The sequence below is a fragment of the Ictidomys tridecemlineatus genome, chromosome X, assembly GCF_052094955.1.
Source record: "Ictidomys tridecemlineatus isolate mIctTri1 chromosome X, mIctTri1.hap1, whole genome shotgun sequence".
In the NCBI taxonomy this organism is placed as follows: Eukaryota; Metazoa; Chordata; class Mammalia; order Rodentia; family Sciuridae; genus Ictidomys; species Ictidomys tridecemlineatus.
In genome coordinates this window covers 82,527,191-82,543,669 of record NC_135493.1, presented here as the reverse complement: position 1 = coordinate 82,543,669, position 16,479 = coordinate 82,527,191, and the positions used below count along the sequence as shown (strand labels likewise).

At 35.7% G+C, this 16,479-nt stretch overlaps 1 long non-coding RNA gene across 1 annotated transcript; it reads right to left on the bottom strand.

Moving 5' to 3' along the window:
- Positions 1–3,963: 3,963 nt before the first annotated feature.
- Positions 3,964–9,547, bottom strand: LOC144371738 (uncharacterized). Its single transcript, XR_013431835.1, has 2 exons — positions 8,554–9,547; positions 3,964–4,084 (listed from the first exon to the last, which is right to left on the bottom strand). It is a non-coding gene; the product is annotated as an uncharacterized LOC144371738 (long non-coding RNA).
- Between the last annotated feature and the right edge of the window lie 6,932 nt (positions 9,548–16,479).

Below are 16,479 nucleotides of genomic sequence, written 5' to 3'. Positions count from 1 at the left end.
TCCAAAATCAAGAATAAGACAAGGATTCCAACTCATACCTTTTCTGTTCAACATAGTACTGGAAGGTCTAGCCAGAGCAATTAGACAAAGGAAAGAAATAAAAGATACCCAGATTGGAAAGTAAGAGCTTAAATTGTCAATGTTTGAAGAAGACTCTCAACCTAGAAAAAATCCTGAAGATGGTACCCCAAACCAAAACTGTTAGAACTGATAAACAAATTCAGTAAAATATTTGCACAAAAAAATCAACATACAAAAATCAATAGCATTTATACCCTAATAATGAGTTAATTGGAAAAAATTCAAGAAAACAATACAACTCGAAATAGCTACCAAAGATTAAAAAAGAAAGAAAGAAAGATACTGAGGAACAAGTTTAACCAAGAAAGTGAAATATCTATAAAATGACAAAAGCTATAGCCAGGCACAGTGGCTCATGCCTGTAATCCCAGCAGCTTGGGAGGCTGAGACAGGAGGACCACAAGATCAAAGCCAGCCTCAGCAACATTGATGCACTAAGCAAGTCAGTGAGCCGGTCTCTAAATAAAAAAATACAAAATAGGGCTGTGGATGTGGATTAGTGCCCCTGAGTTCAATCCCTGGTACCAAAAATTAAAGAAAAAAAAGACAACTATAAAACATCAATGGAAGAAACTGAAGAATACAGAAATATATGGAAATATGCCCTTTCTTGAATTGGAAGAATTAATATTGTTAAAAAGTCTCTACTACCCCAAATAAGGTATAGACTCAATGTAGTACCTATCAAAATTTCAGTGATATTTTTCAAAGAAATAGAAAAAGTAGTCCTAAAATGTATATAAATCCATGAAAGACTCCAAACAACTGAAATAATCTTAAACAAAAAGAACAAATCCAGAGACATCCTACTACCTAAGTTGAAAATTTACTTCAAATCACAGCAATCAAAATGAAAGACTAGTATTAAAACTGACCCATAGGCTAATAGAACAGAATAGAGAGTCCAAATAAATCCCTGCATTTTGTGGTCAATTATTTTTCAATAAAGAGTCTAGTAAGGGGCTGGGGATGTGGTTCAAGCAGTAGCGTGCATGCCTGGCATGCGGGGGGCACTGGGTTTGATCCTCATATCACATAAAAGTAAAATAAAGATGTTGTGTCCACCGAAAACTGGAAAAAAAAATTTAAAAAGAGTCTAGTAACATGGGCTGGGGTTGTGGCTCAGAGGGTAGTTCGCTTGCCTACCATGCATGAGGCCCTGGGTTCGATTCTCAGCACCACATGAAAATAAAATAAAGACATTGTGTCCACCTATAAATAAAAAATAAATATTAAAAAAGAGTCTAGTAACATAAAATGGGGAAAAGACAAGTCCATTTAATAAACAGTGATGAGAAAACTGCGTATCCACAAACAGAAGAAGGAAATTAGATTCTAATCTCACATCATATACAGCAATCAACTCAAAATAGATTAAAGACTTAAACATTTAAGATATGAAAATATAAAACTACTGTATGTAAATATAGGGAGCATTCCTTATGACATTTTTTTGGCAAGGTTATTTTGGATATGACTCAAAAGCAAATTCAACAAATGAAAATGTAGGGAAATGAGAATAAATCAAACTAAAACTTTTTGCATAGAAAAGAAAACAATAAACAGTAAAGAGACAACTTAAGGAATGGGAGACAATATGCAGCCTACACATCTGGTAATGGGTTAATATCCAAACTATATAAGAAATACATTCAACTTAATTGTACTAATTCAATCCCAAACCAAACCAAACCAACATACTGAATAGACATTTTGTTGAAAGAAGACATGAATGGTCAAATAGTATATGAAGATATATTCAACATCAGTAACTATCAAGGAAATAAAATAAATATCAAACCATAATGATATATCACATCACATCTTTTAGGATGGCCTTTTTCAAAATGTCAAAAGAAAACAAGTGCTGGTGAAGATTTGAAGAAAAGAGAACAATTATACACTGTTGGTGGGAATGTAAATTGGTACAGTCTTTATGAGATAGGTCAAGATATGAAAACAAAGTGTTCCATCATAGATTCATGGATAAATAAATTATGAGACATATATATGTGTATATAATGGAATATGATTCAGCAGTATAAATGCATGAAATATTGTTATTTGCAACAACATGGATGAACTTGGAATACACTGTGCTTAGTAAAATAAGCCAGACACAGAAAAATGAACATTGCATTGTTTCACTTGTATATGGAATCTTCAAAATAATTTTTCTTTTTTGTTTGCCTGGGGAGGGGGAAATATCATTCTGAGGATAAAGACTTTCAGTTTTAAGATTTGTAATATCATAATATTTGGACACCTAAGATATAGTATGTTGACAACAGTTAATAATAAAGCAGTATAATTGAAATTTATTGAGAGTAATCAGGGCTGGGGATGTGGCTCAAATAGTAGTGCGCTCACCTGGCATGCACGGGGCACTGGGTTCAATCCTCAGCACCACACAAAAATAAAATAAAGATGTTCTGTCCAATGAAAACTAAAACATAAATATTTTTTAAAAAAGAAAGTAATCAGATATCAATTTTTTTTCACCATGGGTCAAATGGTAACGTGTGACATAATAGAAATGTTGGCTTGAGTGTCAAAATAACTTCACAATATATATGTATATCAAAACATCAAGTTGTATACCTTAAATTCATATGGTGTTTATTTGTTGATCATAACTAAATAAAGCTGGAATAAATAAAGAAGAGTCTTCAAAATCTGGAATGACTATTTCACCTAGATTGTTTCATAGCTGCTTTTATTACACTAATTTAAAGAAATATAAATCAGAAAACATTATTTCTTTAAAACTGTAGTTTAGGCAAGAAATTTAACAGAAAAATCCAATCAGTTCAACAGTATTCAAACAAAAAAACTTTAAAAAAATATTTTGTTTTAGTTATAGTTGGGCACAGTACCTTTATTATATTTTTATGTGGCGCTGAGGATTGAACCTAGCGCCCCACACGTGCTAGGCAAGTGCTCTACCACTAAGACACAATTCTAGCCCCCAAATGAAAGAACTTTGACTATAAAAACCTGATGGGTAAATGTATATTTGCTTCGTGTATTTAATTTATAGTCATCAAAATATCATCAGATGTGTAAGCAACATTTGCTACCTTCACTGTCAATGTCTTCAAAGTTCGTAAATAAGTGATTTTAAATCTAGAATTTGATATACATGTAAATTATAGCTACATTAAATTTGCTGATAATTTTAGATTAGCCTAATGAGATGAATCAAGAAGTCTCCAAATTAGCAAACTTTTCAACTATTAGAATGATATGCTCAGTGTGCCTTCATTACACTCATGTCCTTTTTTCTTTCCTTTGTCTCTAGTATATAGCATTCCTCCTTACTTTGAAGATCCCAATTACCTATAATATTTAAGGGAAAAATAATTGGAAAATTTATTCCCACAAAAATGTTGATGATACAATACGTTACTCTAAAGTGATTCAGAATTTTCAAAAGGTTAATACTGTGCCTTCAAGGAATGAAGGTATTTTTGTTGTTGTTGTTATTGTTGGATGTCATAGATACAAAGATACACAAAATAAAGATATTTTTCTCCAAAACCTCTCAATATCTATTTTGTGGAAACCATTTCATTCCCATATTGATAAAGTTGTTCTAACATTTAGTATTCTAGTTGTAGGACTCTCTATTTACCCTATACACTATCAAGGATTTTGCACACTCTCCTGATATTTCAAAAGAACCTACTTGGTCTCTGATCTAGAATTCCCATATTAGCAACACACTCTGCACTTTTACTTCATTTCTTCCTGAAATGTATGAGCAAACTGAACTGAATCTAGCCTTACTGAGTTGTTGAAGGATGTGACTGATTATATGTGCCAGATAGACTGCCCAAAACAACTGTGGAAGGTGCTGATAAAGAATTATGAAGAACAAAATATTAGAGGAGACTTTATAAGGAATTACAAAAGAATAGAATAGGATTCCACCTCTTGGGTCCCCTTCTTCCTCCAGGAGAAGTCTTTTCTGCTGTCCTTTAATAAACTTCTAATTTCTACTCTGAAAAAAAAAACAAAAGAATAGAACATCAGTGTGTTATGGTTTAGATATTAGGTTTTCCCAAAAAAGCTCATGTGTGAGACAATGCAAAAAGGCTTAAAGGTGAAATGATTGGTTTATGAGAGCCTTAACCCAATCCGTGAATTTATCCCCTGATAGGAATGAAGTGGGTAGTAACTGAAGTCAGGGAAGGTATGGCTGGTAGAGGTGGGCATCAGGGGAGTGCCTTAGGGGTGTAATATTTTGTACCTGAGGAGAGGCATCTCTCTCTCTCCTTCCTGGTATGATGTCTTGAGCTGTTTTCCTCCACCATCCCCTTCTGTCATGATATTCTACTTCAGCTTGAACCCTGAGGAATGGAGCTAGCTTTCTATGAATTGAGACCTCTGAAACTCTGAGACTTATAATAAACTTTTCCTCCTCTAAAATTTTTCTTGTCTGATCTTTTGGTCATAGCAGCTAAAAAGCTGACAAAAACAGAGTAATTCTGGCAATTAATTATTATGAAAAATGGGATGTCAGAATAAATTCAATGTAACTATTGACATGAGTGACTTTATAGTCACTTGTTGGCTACCTGTCTACCTCATTATATATATTTGTTTGGCTTAATATTAAATATTAATAGTAAATAGCAAATAACAATAGCTAATTTCAAATTTATGAACTGGGCATATTTTGGGGGTCTTTATTTTTCCTCTAACAACTTGGCAATAAGGATTCGATTTATCAAATAAGACCTTCCACAGGGCAAATGTATTGTTGAAATTGTGGCTACCTTTTTTGTGGCCACCTTGTCTTACATAAGGCAACTTATTTGTTAAAGTCTCCCTTTGACTATTTGGGATTGGTGTGATTGGGTTATTAAGGTAAATTCCAAACCTTCACTGCAAATTTTGAGTTATCATTTAACCATTGGGTTATTTTGGTTCTAAGACCTTATCTTATTTTCCATTAGCTTTAGTGATGGAAAATATGGGAAGCTTAGAATGTTATCAGCAGGTGTTAAAAGGATTATTTAACTTTGTCATATTTAGAATGGGTAAACTTATAAAAGCCCTGGTTTGCAATGCTCACAGGAAGGCTTTTTTGAGGTAGTTAAATTAGCGTACTTAAACAGATTTTTAGACAATCCTTAACCGAAATGTATGTCAATGAAAATTAATCAGGAAATAAAAGATGCAACTTCATAGCCATAAAGAATGAGTTAAAAATTAGAATAAAAAAGTAACTGAAAATGATTTTTCAAGGTTCTTAACCTTTATATATTGCTGCTTTCTCTGTTTCCCTTTATTCTTTTTTTCCTCAATCTGGAACCTAGGAGAAGAGCAATGACCTCATGGAATGAAGGTTTCCAGAGGCTATAGGATCAAGGGATGACTTTCCTTTAGAAAGGGGAGAGTTGCTAGACTTATCGGAAAGTCATAATATGGAATATACAAGTTATGATTCCTCTTTTTCCTAAACCAATCATTTAAAGCAGTGTTAGGAAACAGATATTATTAAGACATAGGAACTAAGCTCATAGTAGGAAAAATGGCCCCTCAAGGATGCTCACTCCTAATCCTAAGGAACAATGAATAGGTTACCTTACATAGCAAAGGGGAAATTAAGGTTGCTATTCAACTGGGGACCTTGCTGTTGTGAAATAATCCTAGATTATCTGGGTGGCCCAGTGAAAATAAAAAGTTCTCATTAGTAGAAGAATGTAGAAGAGTTAAGATATTTGAAGATGCTATGGTGATGGCTTTGACTTGGAGGAAGGAGCCACATGCTAAGAACTAAAGGTGGTCTTTAGAAGGTAGAAAAGGCAAAGAAACAGATTCTCTTCAAGGGCCTCCAGAATTAATGCTGCCATGCCAACACCCTAACTTTGGCTTGGTAAGACCCGTCTGTTATTTCTGACCTTCAGAACCATGTGATAATAATTTTGCATTAAGTCACAGGTTGTATGCATAAATCAAAGGCATTCCTGTATATCAGTGACAAATCTTCTGAACTGGAAATGAGGAAAACCACCTCATTCACAATATCCTCAAAAAAAAAAATAAAATACTTGGGAATCAACCTAACAAAAGAGGTGAAAGATTTATACAATGAAAACTACAGAACCCTAAAGAGAGAAATAGAAGAAGATCTTAGAAGATGGAAAAATATACCCTGTTCATGGATAGGCAGAACTAACATCATCAAAATGGCGATATTACCAAAAGTTCTCTATAGGTTCAATGCAATGCCAATCAAAATCCCAATGGCATTTCTTGTAGAAATAGATAAAGCAATCATGAAATTCATATGGAAAAATAAAAGACCCAGAATAGCAAAAGCAATTCTAAGCAGGAAGTGTGAATCAGGAGGTATAGCGATACCAGATTTCAAACTGTACTACAGAGCAATAGTAACAAAAACAGCATGGTACTGGTACCAAAACAGGCAGGTGGACCAATGGTACAGAATAGAGGACACAGAAACCAATCCACAAAACTACAACTATCTTATATTCGATAAAGGGGCTAAAAGCATGCAATGGAGGAAGGATAGCATCTTCAACAAATGGTGCTGGGAAAACTGGAAATCCATATGCAACAAAATGAAATTGAATCCCTTTCTCTCACCATGCACAAAAGTTAACTCAAAATGGATCAAGGAGCTTGATATCAAATCAGAAACTGCATCTGATAGAAGAAAAAGTTGGCTCTGATCTACATATTGTGGGTTCAGGCTCCAAATTCCCTAATAGGACACCCATAGCACAAGAGTTAAAAACAAGAATCAACAAATGGGACTCACTCAAACTAAAAAGTTTTTTTCTCAGCAAGAGAAACAATAAGAGAGGTAAATAGGGAGCCTTCATCCTGGGAACAAATCTTTACTCCTCACACTGCAGATAGAGCCCTAATATCCAGAGTATACAAAGAACTCAAAAAATGAAGCAATAAGAAAACAAATAACCCAATCAACAAATGGGCCAAGGACCTGAACAGACACTTCTCAGAGGAGGACATACAATCAATCAACAATTACATGAAAAAATGCTCACCATCTCTAGCAGTCAGAGAAATGCAAATCAAAACCACCCTAAGATACCATCTCACTCCAGTAAGATTGGCAGCCATTATGAAGTCAAATAACGACAAGTACTGGCGAGGATGTGGGGAAAAGGGTACACTTGTACATTGCTGGTGGGACTGCAAATTGGTGCGGCCAATTTTGAAAGCAGTATGGAGATTCCTGGGAAAGCTAGGAATGGAACCACCATTTGACCCAGCTTTTGCCCTTCTCGGACTATTTCCTGAAGACCTTAAAAGAGCATACTATATGGATACTGCTACATTGATGTTCATAGCAGCACAATTCACAATAGCTAGATTGTGGAACCAACTTAGATGCCCTTCAATAGATGAATGGATTAAAAAATGTGGCATTTATACACAATGGAGTATTACTCAGCACTAAAAAATGACAAAATCATGGCATTTGCAGGGAAATGGATGGCATTAGAGCCGATTATGCCAAGTGAAGCTAACCAATCCCTAAAAAACAAATGCCAAATGTCTTCTTTGATATAAGGAGAACAACTAAGAACAGAGCAGGGAAGAAGAGCATGAGGAAAAGATTAACATTAAACAGGGATGAGAGGTGGGAGGGAAAGGGAGAGAGAAGGGAAATTGCATGGAAATGGAAGGAGACCCTCATTGTTATACAAAATTACATATAAGAGGATGTGAGGGGAAAGGGGGAAAAACAAGGGAGAGAAATGAATTACAGTAGATGGGATAGAGAGAGAAAATGGGAGGGGAGGGGAGGGGAGGGGGATAGTAGAGGATAGGAAAGATAGCAGGATACAACAGTCACTAGTATGGCAATATGTAAAATGTGGATGTGTAACCAATGTGATTCTGCAATCTGTATTTGGGGTAAAAATGGGAGTTCATAACCCACTTGAATCAAATGTATGAAATATGATATGTCAAGAGCTTTGTAATGTTTTGAACAACTAATAAAAAAATTAAATTAAATTAAAAAAAAAAGAATAAGCCCATTACATGTTAACATATTTTTTTTCTTGAACAATGACTATATTTGACAAAATAAAAGAAAGTTTAGTGCTAGGATTCTAGCTCAGTGGTAGAGCGCTTGCCTCTTACTTGTGAGGGGCTGGGTTTGTTCCCTAGCCCCACACAGAAATAAATAATAAAAATATGCCCATTACAACTAAATAAATATTTTAAAAAATAAAAGATAGTTTAGCAAAAAAAAAAGTCACAGGTTGTGTTAGTTGGTTGTTACAGCAGCAATAGGCAATTAACACAAGGTAATATAAAGAATTTGGATAAGAGATAGTATGGATAAGGATAGTATAAAGGTATTAATGAATCTGGTTAGTAGCTGTTATGGTGACTTGGAAACAAGGAAGTAACCACTAAATAGCAAACAGGAAGTGAAACTAAAGTGCCATACAAACTAACATTTTTCATCTCAATGTGAAGAATATTATCATCATCCATTGTTCACTGATGTACATTCTAAATTCATGAGGAGTAGACCACTGGCTCTCTATAATTTGTGGTGATATGTTTTCCCCTGGAATTGAAGCACAAATAAGGCAATATATGATTGGATGGTAAAAACACAAAGTTTCTCAGTTTTATTCAACATTAACCCAGTTTTTTTGAAAAAACCCCAAAGAAGACAAAAAGAAATACAGAACTTCAAAGTTAACTTCCTGGATAAGAAAACAAACCCTTATTTGGACCACCAAAAAATAAGAAGGAACTCATAATAGAAAACCAATATATCATCTTTGTAAAATGTATTAGAGAAAGAAAATAATAGTTTAGGAAGATGAGAGGGATGCAGTCTAATGGTGACATTTTGCCACCTTCATCAGGGAATTTCCAACCTCCATGATTTGAGACAGGAATTCACTGGCATGCAGTACAAACCAATAATCAAAACTGACATAATAAAGGCTGGGGATGTTCAGTTGGTAGAGTGCTTGCCTCTAATGCACAAGGCCCTGGGTTCAATCCCCAGTACCACCAAAAAAAATTTTTTTTGACATAATGAGGGAATTTAGAAGATAGGAATGGGACTCTGACATGTCATTCTTTTCCTTCTCTTAATATTTCCCTGTCCTTTTTTTTTTGTGGATACTAGAGTAGTACATTTGCAATTTCAAAGAACATTTTACTTCTTATCCTAACACAAAAAATATTAAGTTACATCTCTACCTGCCCTTTCTCCTCTGAGCTTCCCAAGGAAATAAGTATCCTTTTTTGATGAAAATGCCTTTCTCACAGGGCGCGGTGGTGCACACCAATAATCCCAGTGACTCGGGAAGCTGAGGCAGGAGGATCATGAGTTCAATGTTAGCCTCAGCAATGGGTGAAGTGCTAAGCAACTCAGTGAGACCCTGTCTCTAAATAAAATATAAAATAGGGCTGGGGATGTGGCCCAGTGGTCAAGTGCCCCTGAGTTCAATCCCCCATACTCTCCCCATGCCTTTCTACTGCCATACAAAGTAAGGGCTAACGTGTTTTGTTCTCCAGATGAAGAATTTTCAGGCCTCCTGAACGGTTAGCTTTTGGAGTTGTTAAATATGTGCCTTCTGAAACAAAAGGGTGACAAGAGAGAATGATAGTGTTGTGCTGAAAAAGCACTCTGAATTATAGAAAACAGTTCCATATTCATGGGTTCTAAAACAAATGATATGGATTTAATAAAACAGACTGATCCCATGGTCATATCTTACCACAAAGCAAAAACACATGTATATATGCAAAACCATAGCCATGTGTAAAACAACTTTCCTCTTGAGAAATCGAGAATAATAAAAAAAGGGAAATATGCCTTCTAATTTCCCTTATTGCTTGTGAAAAAGGAAAGAAAATCTGACAAGGCAAGATGATCTATTTATAGATTTATTGAAGAGCTGAGAAAAATAAGTAAGTTTGGTTTTCTTCTGACACATGTGGTACTTAACTCTATTAATTTTAACCTATGTACTATGCAATCTAAACATTTTTGTGTAATAGCCTTACATTCAGAGTAATTATGTAATGTTATAGTAGGTGGTATAACTTTTGAACCCATTTGCTTTATTGCCAGATTTTCATCAAATAGGTAAATATGTTTCTCAGTCATAGACATTGGTTGACGTTAATCTAATTACCTGCAGTTTCTTTTCCCAATGTTGGAAAAAAATGTTGCTAATTGGTGGATCATATATGAGACACAGGGAAATAGAGAAGTAGTTATTCCTGGGAGTAGAGAAAGATGGTGGCTAAGAACTTCCAGTGATTATCTCCCCATACACACAAAGTTGAACAGTTATTAGTGCATCAAACTGCATACACAGAAACCAAGAAAATCAAATGAGAGAAAACAGTGACTGCCTTTAGCATAAGAAAATAAAGAGATACATTGAAGAAGGCATGAAGAAAAGAGTTGCCTTGTCAACCGTCCCGAATTCCAAATATAGACTATGAAGAAAGAAGCCTCCTTCTTGGAAAGGGAATTTCTTAGACCTGAAGCCCAGTACCAGGTCTACCACTATAAAACCACCTCTGCCTCTGGGACAATATTCATAAACTGAACTGCTGGAACTATATAAGACCACAATCTCCATTAGATATTATCTCCAACCTTAGGTAGCAGGGTACAAAAGCTAGCACATGATTTACCTTGGAAACCAAAGTTGTATTCACGTCAGAGCTCATAGATGGAGCCTCTAGACTGGCCCCAGAATCAGAGGGAGACATGTGCTTCTGAGATAGACTCAAGTTTCAGCCTGCATCATTTCAAGCTTTGAGTGAGCCTGAGGCATACTGCCTTACTTCTAAGACAGTGCAGGCCACTGCAGCTCAGACTCAGGTGTAATACATCTTAGTATGAGCCTCAGTAGCCAAGAAACTGTCTCCTCTACCTGTCATCCAATTAGGGCAGCACAACTACCATGAAGCCAATGCATAAATGCATGTTATAGCCTATATAACCACCAGCTACGTGTGGGCCCTGGTGCACCCCTGAGACTATGCAGGTAATTATGGCTGTAAGACCCAGTGTAAACCACCTTAGAATCAGCTTAAGTGGCCAAGAGATTGCCTACCAATGCTACCCAAATCACAGGAAGCATGGCATGGCACAATATCCCTTTCGCTGTGGGTAGGGCAGAGTAGTAAGCACAAGCCTCTGCCCTGGAACTTAGTTCTGAGCTGGTAAAACATAATACTGAGCAGGTCCTAATAGTCTCCATCCTTATGCCTGCCCATAGACAGAGCCTCTAGACTAGCTCCAGTGTCAGAAGAAGACTTCTATTCCAGCTAGCATCACCCAAGGCTGCTTGCAGTGGCCTTGCACCATGAGTCCACCTTAGCAATAAACAATCCATTGCAGTGTGGGCCTTTTTTCTAACCCAGTGTTGTTGGATTGTCTACACAGGGTATGATACAGCCTGGTGGCTTCAGATGTGACATAGGAGCTTTGGATGATTCTATTCAGAGCTGGACTGCAATGTCTGCCTAAAGGCTGATAACTATGGCTGAGAAATCTGGACCTAACCTGGTCCCAGGAGGCTTATGGAGACTGACTACTCTTTCTAGAAACTCTCCTGAGTACTTTTTACACAACGTAATATCAGTGTATTTGGGACAAACCTGGATATGGATTGCACTCTAATACTGAAACAGTGACAATATACCAACAGCAGAATCCAGGCAAATCTGGTCCAGGATGCCATCTAGTGCTGAAATGGTCAAAGTGATCACAGGCTGAGAGAAATTGAGCAGACTGCTTAGAATTTCTGGAAACACAGGCATAAATAAAGCCAGATTAAGAAGACTTAAAAAAAAAAAAACCTTTTCCTTCTATATCTAGATAATATCACATGCCAACAAGCATTAAGACTTTTCAGGAAACTACGATCTCACATAAAATAAGGTGTTAGACTTTCACAATATCCAAAATATGGAACCAGTTATGTTTTATATAGAAGACACAGAGACAGGGCTGGGGTTGTAGCTCAATGATACAGCACTTGCCTCACACATGTGAGGTACTGGGTTTGTTCCTCAGCACCAGATAAAAGATTGTCCATCTGCAACTAAGAATATTTTCAAAAATTAAAAAAAAGAAGACATAGAGACAAATCCACACAGAAAGTCATCTGATCTTTGACAAAGGTGTCAAAAACATACATTGGAAAAAAAGACAGCATTTTTGTGTGTATGTGGTTCTGGGGATTGAACCCAGGAACTTATGCATGTGAAGAAAGCACTCTATCAACTGAGCTATATCCCCATCCCCAAAAGACAGCCTTTTTAATAAATGGTGCTGGCAAACTGGTTGTCCACATGTAGAAGAATGAAACTATACCCTTATCTCTTACCCTGCACAAAAATAAACTCAAAATGGATTGAAGACCTAGGAATTAGACTAGAAACTAAGCAATTCCTAGAAGGAAATATAGGGTCAGTACTCCAAAATATAGGCACAGGTAATGACAGAGAGAGAGAGAGAGAGAGAGAGAGAGAGAGAGAGAGAGAGAGAGAGAGAGGGAGGGAGGGAGGGAGAGAGAGAGAGAGAGAGAGAGAGAGAGAGAGAGAATTTTTGATATTTATTTTTTTATTTTTTTGGCAGACACAACATCTTTGTTTGTATGTAGTGCTGAGGATCGAACTCGGGCCGCACACATGCCAGGCATGCCTCTTGAGCCACATCCCCAGCCCCGACTTTCTCAATAGGACCCATAAAGCTCAGGAAATAATGGCAAGACCTAATAAATATGATGGCATCAAATTTAAAAGTTTGGGCACAGAAAAGAAACAAGAATATAAAGAGAGAACCTATGGAATGGGATAAAATCTTTGCTAGCTACTCTTCTGACAGAGGATTAATATCTAGAATATATAAAGAACTAAACACACACACACACAAACAACTCAATTAATAAATGAGTAAATGAGCTAAACAGACACTTCTCAAAAGAATAAATACATTTGGCCAACAAATATATGAAAAAATGTTCAACATGATTTGCAATTAGGGAAATGCAAAACAAAAAAAGCACACTGAGATTTCATTTCACTCCTGTCAGAAAGGCAGCCATGAAGAATATAAACAATATGCCAGGCACAGTGGCTCATGCCTGTTTTCCCAGCAGCTCAGGAGGCTGAGACAGGAGGATTGCAAGTTCAAAGTCAGACTCGGCAACTTAGTGATGCCCTGTCTTAAAATAAAAAATTTAAAAAGCGGGATGGGGATGTGGCTCAGTGGTTTATTCCCTGGTACCAACACACACACACACACACACACACACACACACACACACACACACACACACTAATAAATGCTGGAGAGGATGTGGAGAAAAAGGAACAAACATTTTTACATCATTGGTGGGATTGTATATTAGTACAACCACTGTGGAGATCACTGTGAATTTCTATACAACAAAAGACTAGGAATGGAATCACCATATGATCCAGGTTTACCACTCCTCGTTATTTATCCTAAAGAATTAAAGTCATCATACTATAGTGACACATGCATACTCATGTTTAAAGCAGCACAATTCACAATAGCCAAACTATGGAAACAGCCTCAGTGTCAATAACAGAGGAATGGATAGAAGAAAATGTGGAATATATATATTATGGAGTTTTATTTAGTCAAAGAAAAATGCAATTATGGCATTTGCAGAAAAATGAATGGAACTTGAGAAGATTATGCTAAACAAAGTAAGCCAAACTCAGAAAATCAAGGGTTCTATGTTTTCTCCCATATATGGAAGCTGGAGAAGAAAAAGGAAAAGAAAGGGAAGTGGGATCTCAGGAAAATAGAAGGGAGATCAGTAGAGTAGAGAAAAGGGATAGTGGGAAGGAGGGGAAGGAAAAGGAAAATACTGGGGAATGACAATTGCCAAATTATATTTTTATATTGTGTGCATGTACAAATATGCAACAATGAATCCCACAATTTTGTACAATTATTTTAAAATTTTTTTGTAGTTGTAAATGGACAGCATGCTTTTATTTTATTTGCTTATTTTTGTATGTGATGCTAAAGATTGAACCCAGTGCCTCACCCATGCTGGACAAGCACTCTGCCACTGAGCCACAGTCCCAGCCCCCATTTTGTATAATTATAGTGCACCGATAAAAATATGGAAAAAAAAGACAATGAACGTGCCAGAAACTAACCAGGCTGTAATTAGTATGGATAACTCTCAAAGAATTTAAAACAGCTATTTTGTGGAAACTCAATGAGCCTGAAGAAAGTACAGAAAAACTTTTCAATACACTAACAGAAACTAAACAAAGATAATCACACAAAAATTCTTCACCTGAAAAACACACTCAAGAAAATTAAAAATGCAATAGAGTGTTAATAAGAGAAAAGACCAAGGGCTGGGGTTATGGCTCAAGTGGTAGGGGCTCGCCTGGCATGCATGTGGCCCGGGTATGATCCTCAGCACCACATACAAACAAAGATGTTGTGTCTGCCGAAAACTAAAAAATAAATATTAAAAAATTCTCTCTCTCTGACTCTCCCCTCTCTCTTAAAAAAAAAAAAAGAGAGAGAAAAGACCAAATAGCAGAAAAATTAATGAACTCAAAGACAGTTTGAGAAATCCAGTATGAGGGAAAAAATGAAGAGGAATAAAGAAAATTTATAGGAACTTTAGAACATCATTAAATGATCAAATATTCAGGTAATTAGAGTTCAAGAATAACTTGAGAATGCTCAAGGGGTAGAAAGCTTATTGAAAGAAATAATAAAAGAATACCTCCCAAACCTAAAAGATACAAAAGGTATAGGAAGGTCAAAATTCACCAATTAGAATTCATTTAATCAAGTCTAACCAAGGACATCTTGTAATCAAGTTCAAAGGTAAAAGAAAAAGGAGAAGTGTCCCAAATCTGCAAGACAAAAGAAACAAGTAACATATAGGGGTGTCCCAATTCACCTGATAGTCCTATACTTCTCAGAAGAAACTTTATAGGCCAGGGGAGAGTAGCATGAGATTTTTACAGTATTGGGAAAAAGAAACTGGGAACCCAGAATACTGTACCTAGCAAAGCTATTCTTTAGGAATGAAGTAGTGATAAAGATATTCCAAGACAAACAAAAGATGAGAGAATATATCTCTACTAGACTTGTTCTATACAAAATGCTAAATGAAGTTCTTCAAACTGAGACATTAATGAATAATAAGAAAACAGGAAGGTATAAATGTCACTGGTAAGAGTAATCATACAAACAAATCCAGACTGCTCTAATATTATGAACATGGTACATAAACCATTCATATTTTTAGTATGATGAATAAAAAATAATTTAAAAATAATTGTATTGATAGGTTAAGAGAAAGACAGTATGGAAAGATGTAAAATATGGTGTCAAAAATTCAAAATGTGGCTAATGCAACTGGAGATTTTTCTTATTAGTGTATTTTCTTGTTTTGTTTTTTATGTGGATTAAATTGTCTAATTAAAAATCATACAGTGACTAAATGGGTAAAAAAAATTCATTTCTCCTTGAAGGACACATACAGTCTGAAAATGAACTGATGAAATAAGATATTCTATGCAAGGGAAATCTGAAAGAAAGCTGGACTAGCCATACTTACATCAGATGAAATATACTTTAAATATAATGTGGTGCTGAGGATCGAACTCAGGGCCCCACATGTGCCAGGTGAACGCTCTACCACTGAGCCACAACCTCAGCCCCTGAATATATGATCTTATATATAGAAAATCCCAAAAGCTATTAGAACTAATAAATAAATTCAGCAAAGTTTCCAGATACAAAATCAACTTACAAAAAAACTCAGTAGTGTGCCAGTAGCAAATTAGATGAAATAGAAATGAAAAAGCAATTCCATTTCTAATAGTTACAAAAATTGAGATAGCTAGGACAAATTTAGCCAAAAAGGTAAAAGATCTCTATAATGAAAATTATAGATCATTAATAAAAGAAGTTATAGATAATGTGAAAAAGTGGAAATACATGCCTTGTTCATAGATTAGAAGTATCAATATTGTTAAAATGTCTATACTACCCAAAACAATTTACAGATTCAATGTAATTCCTGTAAAAATACTATAGTAATACAAATGATATTCTTTACAGACTAAAAATATCAATTCTAAAATTTATATAGAACCACAAACCCCTCAAATAACCAACACTATCTTGAACAAAAAAGAAGAAAGCAGGAGGCATTATATTATCTGACTTCAAAACATACCAAAAAGTTGTAATAATCACAACAGCATGGTACTAGCATAAATACAGATACATAGACCAGTGGAACAGAAAAGAGAGCCTGGAAGTAAATCCCATGCAACTTTAGAACACACATTGGAGAAAAGAGAATCATTACAATA